This window comes from Myotis lucifugus, unplaced genomic scaffold, assembly GCF_000147115.1.
Source record: "Myotis lucifugus unplaced genomic scaffold, Myoluc2.0 scaffold_80, whole genome shotgun sequence".
Lineage (NCBI taxonomy): Eukaryota > Metazoa > Chordata > Mammalia > Chiroptera > Vespertilionidae > Myotis > Myotis lucifugus.
Genome location: NW_005871128.1, coordinates 177696 through 186379, shown reverse-complemented (window position 1 = coordinate 186379; position 8684 = coordinate 177696). Strand labels below are relative to the sequence as shown.

At 42.7% G+C, this 8684-nt stretch overlaps 1 protein-coding gene and 1 long non-coding RNA gene across 6 annotated transcripts in view; both read right to left on the bottom strand.

Annotated features, from left to right (window-relative positions):
* The window catches only part of LRRC1 (leucine rich repeat containing 1), a 90354-nt gene that overhangs the window by 55116 nt on the left and 26554 nt on the right, over nt 1-8684 (bottom strand). The window lies entirely within an intron of this gene.
* LOC111826456 lies at nt 670-3168 on the bottom strand. Its single transcript, XR_002829775.1, has 2 exons — nt 3042-3168; nt 670-799 (listed from the first exon to the last, which is right to left on the bottom strand). It is a non-coding gene; the product is annotated as an uncharacterized LOC111826456 (long non-coding RNA).

The following is an 8684-nucleotide window of genomic DNA, read 5'->3' as shown; positions in this document are numbered from 1 at the left end:
TCTTTGTTATGGGGTGGGGCCACAAGGGTGGAGTAACAAAGAAACAGAATTTCCGGAGTTGAGGGCCAGAAATCAGGATTTTAAAAAGATTCCCAGGTGATTCTAATGTGCAGCCAAGGTTGAGAACCACTGACCTAAAACCTTCTGCTCTAAAAACATCCAACAGCTCATCCTTGTTGAACATGTACCAAGGTCTCAGGCATGATTCTAGCACTTTGCACAAATTAACGCACGTAAATCTTCATATCTCTAAGAAAGTTAGCGTTACCATTTCTATTCTCTGAATGAGGAACTGAGGCACCCAACTGCCAGGGCCTAGCAGAGTTTACACAGCTACTAGGTGGGAGGGCCAAGATCTGAACATAGGCCTTCTCACCCCAGAGCCTGCACTCTTCACTGTAAAGTTATGTCGTCTCTTAAAAAGAATGAGCGAGGTCAAGAGAAACCACAAAAGTCAACCCAAGTGCCAACTGCTACAAGTGCACTGTGAACGCCAAGGATAATGTGCCTCGATCCTCAGCTCGGTGGAAGGGAGCCAAGGGGGGAAGTTCACCATCCAGCTGACCTCTGACAGCAGATTTAAGCTTGTCCTTTACCTAAGGCTTCTCATTAAGCAAAGCCAAATTAATAATTTGTTTTCAAGATAACACAAAACAGATATCAGAGTAATAAAAGAAACTTTAAAGTTTTATTGTGTGATGTGGCTAATCTTTATCAACTTTTGATTTTGCTTTAGTATTGAAATTAGGTATACTATTTAAGTACATGATAGTAAAACATTTCTTGCTTAAGGTAGCTCCTACAAGAGAAGAGAAAAAATGTAATTAGCACTACCAACAAAAAGGCAATACTGTGTCCTAAAGTTTCAATATAATCTTCCCTGAATCCCCTCAAATCGATTAGGCCTCCCATAGTGCCCAATACTTCTTCTTTGCTCAAAGAATATAAAATTTACTCAATACCATGCTTCCCCACCAGAAGAATTCTCCACTAGCTCAGGGATCAGATCTATACTGTCCCCCTATGTACCCAGTAATTAGCACAGTGCAGGCCCTTAGCAGAAGTTCAGCAATACTTACACACAGTTCTGGGCCTGGAATCAGAAAACAGATTCCAGAGCCAGCATCCTCACTTAACTGAGATCAATTTCAACTGCTCTGGGCCTTCATTTCCTCATAAAAGGGGTGTTTGGGTTCTCTGCCTCATCCACTAACCAGGGCTATTGAGATACGTAGAACAAGATAACGTGCATGGTAACTTGGTAAAGGGCACAGACGAAAAGGACTAAAACAGGGAGGAAAGAAAGGCAAACCTCCTCAATTGGTATCGATTGGTTTTGTTTGAATGTGGGTCACTTTTTATATCAACACTAGAGGCCTGGTGCATGAAATTGCTGCACTCGGGGGGCGGCGGCGGGGGGAGGGGGGTGGCCCTCAGCCCAGCCTGCGCCCTCTTGCAGTCCGGGAGCCCTCCGAGGATGTCCGACTGACAGCTTCAGCCCTGGGGAGCGGACCTAAGCCGGTAGTCGGACATCCTTAGCACTGCCGCAGAGTTGGGAGAGGCTCCCACCACCGCTGCTGCGCTCACCAGCCATGAGCCTGGCTTCTGGCTGAGTGGCGCTCGCCCTGTGGGAGCGCACTGACCACCAGGGGGCAGCTCCTGGATTGATCATCTGCTCCCTGGTGGTCAGTGTGTGTCATAGCGACTGGTCATTTCACCATTCGGTCTATTTGCATATTAGCCTTTTATTATATAGGAGGATGTGGAGTTCGGAGCCCTCCTCTCATTTCCAACATACACTCAGACCAGAGGGGAAAATATCATCAAGAACTCTGTCAATGAAGAAAGAACTGGGTCTTTAAGTAAGTCTCTTGTTACTAGTACCCGATCTTAGACAAAGAAATGTGTAACTGCCTTAACAGTCAAGAATATGAGGTCACTACCACATCACTGATGCTAAACCAAATCAAAGACACACACACAAAAAATATAGCTTAAACAAACGGTACCAACACACACAAAAAAAACCACCCCATGAACTTCCCTGCAGAGATCCAGGGTAGAGATGACTCTGACAGGAAGGAATGCAGCCATTCACAAATGTGCACATGGATATCAGACACTAACCGTCCTTAATCTCTGCATTGACATTCAAAATGCCACTCTAAGACTTGTTCAAGATGAACAATTTCCCAATTAGAGTTTAATTACATGTGTATTTCTGGTCCATTAAGAGAAAATGTTTAAGATGTGACCTACAAGTAAGCCCATTTGGGTTTTCCTTCTCATGGAAAATATCAACATTTATACCGAGAACCTCCCATATTTAACAATATGAAAATGATGTGGATGGTGCAAGAGCAAAATACAAGATTATAAAGAACTGAATCTTCTTTCCCCAACATTGTCCCCTCCTATTAGAGAGGCATTAACCTAGTGCATGAATATTCTTGCTCACACACTGAATTCTCCAAATGCTGCAGCAACTCCTGGAAGGAAAATGTGCACCATGCCTCACCCTGCCCAATGCTGAGCTGGCACTTACGTTCTAGTGGCCGCCACGGTATCAAGAGCGCATGTACATGTGTGCATACACACACATACATACACACACGCACACGCACACTCCTTCTTTCAACCATACAGATACTTTGTACTTTTTAGCACAATACTTCTACTTTAGAGGAAGATTTGAAATTGCTATCTGACTGCCTGTTGCTCTCGGAGAAGCCTCTTTTCAAATTGGTTACCTGACAGTTGTCACTGTTTCCTTGCTTTAGGCACTGAGGGAATAGCAAAGAAAAGACTCAAGTTCAGGAAAAGTGACAGGAATGGCTCTGAAAAGAGGAACCACTCCCCTCCAAGCACTGCATAACCCTTGACTATGTGGCTCCAAGTAGAAGACCTGGCATTTTTGGGGGCCTGTTATATATCAGGTATTGCGACCGGCATTTTTTAGGCATCTCTAACACTTAACACAAATATGGAATAAACAGTAGTCGTCCCATTAACAGATGCAGAAACAGGCTCAGAATCATTACCTACATTCTCCACGGTCACTCTGTTGACATGTGGAGGAGCAGAGCTTTGAAATCCCAGTCCCTCTGCCTTACGGCCGAGAAGATTGGGAGGGAACTGTTGAGGATCTGGAGTCAGATTAGCTCAGCTCCAACTGTGCTGGAAGAATAAGAAATGCCAGAGGACATGCATGGGGAGACAGAGGAGGTAGAGACACAGGTATGAGGTCCTGAGATACCGTGTGGCAGTCACTGCACACAGAAATACGGTGGAGGTGCAGTCTGAGGGGACAGTTAAGCAAGTGAATCCTCTGTTATGGGGCAGGGGCACCCACCAGGCAGAGGAAAAGAGAACTGAAGGAGCAGAGACAAGAAGACAAGGGAACAAAGAATGTCACCGAGAGGGTTGGTCAATGTGGCAACCAACAGGGGAGGAAGATATGGACTCCACTATCTGCTGTCATCTTCGTGAGACATGAACAGAGCCTTGTGAGGGGAAGCCCAACCACCACAAGGTTCAGAGCCAGTGGATAAAGGGGAGGGGAGAGAAAACAGTAGCTGCCAAATTCTAGTCTAAGAGTCAGTGTTCATGGTTGGCAAGACGAGGAGAATGGAAGGAAGGTGGTACTATTTTCTGATCCTGAAGCCCAATTTATTTATTTAAAAGAACTGTTGTTTAATCAGAATATATCTTTTGTCTTTTACTATATGACAGTGATAGTCTTTCTTATCAAAATGAAGTTAGCAATCCTGTGTCACAATTCCATTTTTTAAAAATTATGCTGCTCCATTAAATCTAAAAGCCTGAGAACCTGGGGCTGGCAATTAGGGGGAGAGAAAAGGGGGTTTCTGGCTGGAGGAGAATAAGGTCATTGTGTTTGGCTGTGATTTGTTGGAATATCTGCAGAGTCAGCAGAGCGGCAGTGAGAAGTGGGATGGAGGAAAGCTGGGAACTCATTCCCATTTCTGCTCAGAAAGGAACAAGGAGGGCAGCACACGGTGTGAGAGCGGGCTCCTGGGATGAGATCCACCAATCCACCGCAGAGGCAAATGGCAAAATCTCCTGGTTGTAAGGAGGAAGCGAGTTACAATATGAAACATTCCCAGCAAAAAAAAATTTTTAAGTGAACACTGCCTCTATTAGGCAGTGCTGCAGGGAGGCTGGGAGGGTCACATTGGCATGGAATGTAGGATCCCATTATGTATAAAAACCATGAATAGAGACCTGGCCAAAGACAGAATTCAAAGGCCACAAGAAGTAAACAACTAGCAGGGAACAGAACAAGCATGCAGAAGAGTTGCTGACAGGCTGTAGTAAAATACTGAATGTTTGACTTTGGGCATACTCAGTACATCAGACTGCTTCATTTAGAGTGACTTACTACTCGGGTAAAACAAGGTCCTTGTGTGCCAAACAGGCTGACTGATGAAGACAGTTTGAATGCTACGCTGCTGGCTGCCTGACTCAATCCTGCTTAAAAATATCTGGGATTGTCAAACAAGGCTAAATATGAATGCATGTTCCAAGTCTGCATTTGCTGCCACAGCTGTTCCTCTGGGCGTGCAGAGGGAGAAAAATAGCTACTATGGAGATTTTTCTCAAAGGCATCATCCCATTTATCATATTATTCCAACCACCACAGACTCACCCGGGGGCTGCCCTGTAGACAAAGGCATAATTCCTGTCCAGAGGCCTTTCCCATGTTTGTGAAGGGAAGGTGGGTGCACACACAATGCAGCGCAGGAAGGCTGACCTGGGTCTCTCTGGCGGGTGCAGGATGGGAGACGGCACAGAGGGGCCCTTTGTCGGTTTTATTTTAGTCTTGGCACTTGTGCTTTCAAAGAGCTTTCCCAGTTCAGAAGGTTTTCACCTAATCCAGCCACAATTACCAAAATAACCTTGACGCCTCAGTTTTTCCTCCCCAGCAGAGTTGGCTAAATATACACAAACATGTCTGGAGGTACAAGACCCTGATTCCAAAAAATAAAATAAAAAACTACAGAACATTGACTGTTATGTTTCATGTTGAATAATATGAAAGAGGGAAGGAAAATGTGGACAGTTTGGTATTCTTCTTACTTACCTTTCTCCCCAAACAAAATATATATGATTCTGGATAATGTCTACCTAAAACTTAGGTTAACAGCAACTAAATACCGAAAACTAAAACACAATATAGTGAATTTGTATTCATCAGCTACTTCATTCAGTCAAAATTACAGCTCATTTTAATTATGCCCGTATAATATGGACAGAATTACAACTACTGCTATTTATGTATCAAAATCTTCTAGGAAAATGAAGTCTTCCAGTGGGTGAATACTTGGATCTGAAATTAAGTCTTCAACTCTCCCCCAACCCTCCTCCACCTTCGATGGACCACAAGAATCTTTTCCTCCTCTAAACTGCAAACCAGACCGTATGGTCAGGCCAATTCCTTTGCACAAATTCTATGAGCCTGATTCTATGCTGTTCAATGCTACCTTTTAAAGTATAGCTTATCTTTCCAAATAGAATCTGTAATTCTTGTCAGCTGGGATAAACATCCTACTAAACGTGGGTGTTTGCCTCACACTCCCACACCATGCACAGTGTTTATGGACTAATAGACTCAACCACAGGACAGAATGAGTCATTCAGATTCCTAAAAACACTCTCTGGGCAAAGCACAGAACAGATGAGAGGGTGCAGGGCCGGAAGTGAATACAGTTCTCCACAAGTGCAGGGAGTAGCCATCTGGCCCAGATAAACTGGCCAGAACACTGGTTCTCAACAGTTCTCATCAGCTTTTGCCAAAGCACATCCCTAACCCAGGCCTACTAAAACCACTGAGTATCCCAGAGGCTGGGATTCTCAAATTTCAGAGTATAGAGGAATCACCTAGTGCACTTACTTGCTGGGAGGGCTGGCCCCACTCCTAGCAACTGATTCACCAGGCTTAGGTCCAGAGAAGGCATCTGCATTTGAACCCAGCAATCCTGGGAGATTCCGATAAAGAGGGTCTTAAGGCTGCCTCTGGGAAACACTGATGTGCTTAACTTAATCGTCCCTCAGACCTGAATGCACATCAGATCAACTGGGTCCATCATCACCTGAGAGTCCAAGAAATCGGCTTGTGGCATGATTTGGAAGTATTTAAAAAACAACAACAAACTACCCCAGATGAATGATGTGCGACCAATGGTGAGGCAGCTCCGGCCACTTTAGTGACCCTGACTCCCATCCACATTTTGCCTCCACAAGGAAGCTGTTTCTGCTCTCAGACTGAAGCAGAGCCAACACTTAAAGGCCCGTGTGCTGAGGGCTTTGTGAGAAGGCATCCCATGGCAGGCAGAGTACACAATGCAACAGGGAAAGCTATTTTGTTCTTTAAAGATGATGAAAGGAGTGGTGGGAAGGGGCAGGAAAAAGATGGAAACTGGGACTGTTTGAATTTAACTTAACTGCCTCCTCCCCATTAAAAAAAAATCAATGTCTTAAGAAATCCCTCTACCTATAACACAAGTACACTTTTTCAAAAGTAATCCTTAAAAAATAGGTTAAACTAGAAAGCAAAGTGCAAAAGGTATTCTAAAAAGATCTCAGAAACATGTTTATATTATTCAAAAAAATACTGTAGAAAAAGAGCTTAAGTGCTTAAAAATTATAAGTTGTCCCCTGACAGATGAAAAGGTATGACATTTATAATGCATTTAACTTCTTAAAAAAAACACAAGAGAACTTATACATTAAAATGGTATTATCTCCTGAAAGCATTCATCATATGAAGCATGCACATATATTCTTCTAGTGTTGCCACTGGATGAATGTTTTGGAGTTCTCTCTTAGAATTATAATGAGTATTTCTCCTAACTCAATGTTTCGAGAAAATCTTACATGACAAACACTGTCTTTATTCAACTGTAAAAACTTCAACACTGGGAAGCAGTATAAAATACACCCTGTGTTTCAGCTGAATCTCACTCTGAGAATAATATACTATGGCAAGTTTGGTTCTATTTCCATGTCCTAAAACTATTTTCACAGTACCCACCCCTAACCCAGTTTAGGGCAAAAACAGAGAGAGAAGGTGAAATGTCTGCTTTTGCTGAGGGATGATCTGGGTTATTATAATAGACTAGAGGCCCAATGCACAAAATTCATGCAAGAGTAGGCCTTCTCGGCCCAGGCTGCCCTGTGGCCCCACCCACTGGTCATTCTGGAAGGTCGTTCCACTATCTGGTCTAATTAGCATATTAGCTCTTTATTATATAAGATGCTTGAATTCTGAACTGGGCAAAAATCATTTCTGTACTTAAGCTATTACTCCATGGATTCAGCTCACGATGAGAAAGGCCAAACTATAAAGACATCCTTTGGCCTAAGTGCTGTTTAGGAATCTCGACCCCTTCAGGAGCTGTTTAGGTTCCATGAGATTCCGCTCCTAGCTCCAGTTCTAACAGGTATGAGTTTTCCTGGAGATAAAAATGCATTCTCCAGGGATCTGGTCTTCACATTTTGAGTAGTCCTTGGGTAAGGTAGAAATGAGCAATTTAACAAGGATTCTGATATGCATGGTCCCAGAGCCCACCTAGAGAAACACTGCCCCAAGCACAGTCAGAAAGATCAAAATCCAACGTCTAACTTTCTAAGTAGAAAAAACTCTTGCTCTCATCCTACTTGAAAGCCCCTTTGTCTGTGGTCTGATGTTCAGCAGGGCATTCTGATTTACTGAACTTTGTCATCTTTTACTCCATCTTCCCTTTTAAACCTACAAATATGATTTTGCCCACATGGTTTGAAGGTCTCTGGGAGGAGACTGTAGCTTGGACAGGATTCTTCCCTCTGTTATACTTGTGATAATATCCCAGAGCCTAGCATGCAGAGAAAGCAAGGAAAAGCCTCTAGGCTATTTTAAGCTTAATGTAGATGCCCCGATGTGCTTCCTTTAAAAGCTTAAAATGCAATATAAATATTACATCTTATAATTCCGTGGAAGTGGTAGGCCGGTCATCTCTGATTTGTTCTCCGCCTGTCATCTACCAGTTTCTGAATTAACTTCATTCCCATAATTAAGGAAATCTGCACCTCTAGGCTGGACAAAGGGGCTGCAGACCCCATACCTTGTCACACAGTGCCCTCCATATGATAAGCGCTCACACAAATAAAAAAGTGACAAAAAGGGCTGCTCTCCTCTTGTATTCAGTTTCTCTTTGAAGATACAATGGAAGGGGAGGAAGCAACAGTCCCAATGGCAAAGCCTGAGAGATCACACTATTCATTCATTTGTTCATTTATCCAATTATTTAAACAACTAATATTTAATGGACCCTGATTATTTGTCAGTTTATGTGGCTGAAGGTAAGAAGAGGAAGGTGAGTAAAAGAGGCACAGTGTTTGCCTGCTATGACCTAATCTCATAATTCAGGAGGAGAGGTATCATAAAAGCATTGGGATTTTTAATAGCAATTTAATGTTATTTAATATTAATGTGCATTTAAACGTTATTTAATGTTATTTAATTAAATGTTATTTAATCCATTTATATTTAATATTAATGTGCATTTAAAATATTAATATTTAGCATTAATTTATATTTATTATATTTAATGCTTTAATTATTAATATTATTTATTATTAATAAGCACTATCTGTGTGATACCCACACTGGCCACCACCCCCAGGGT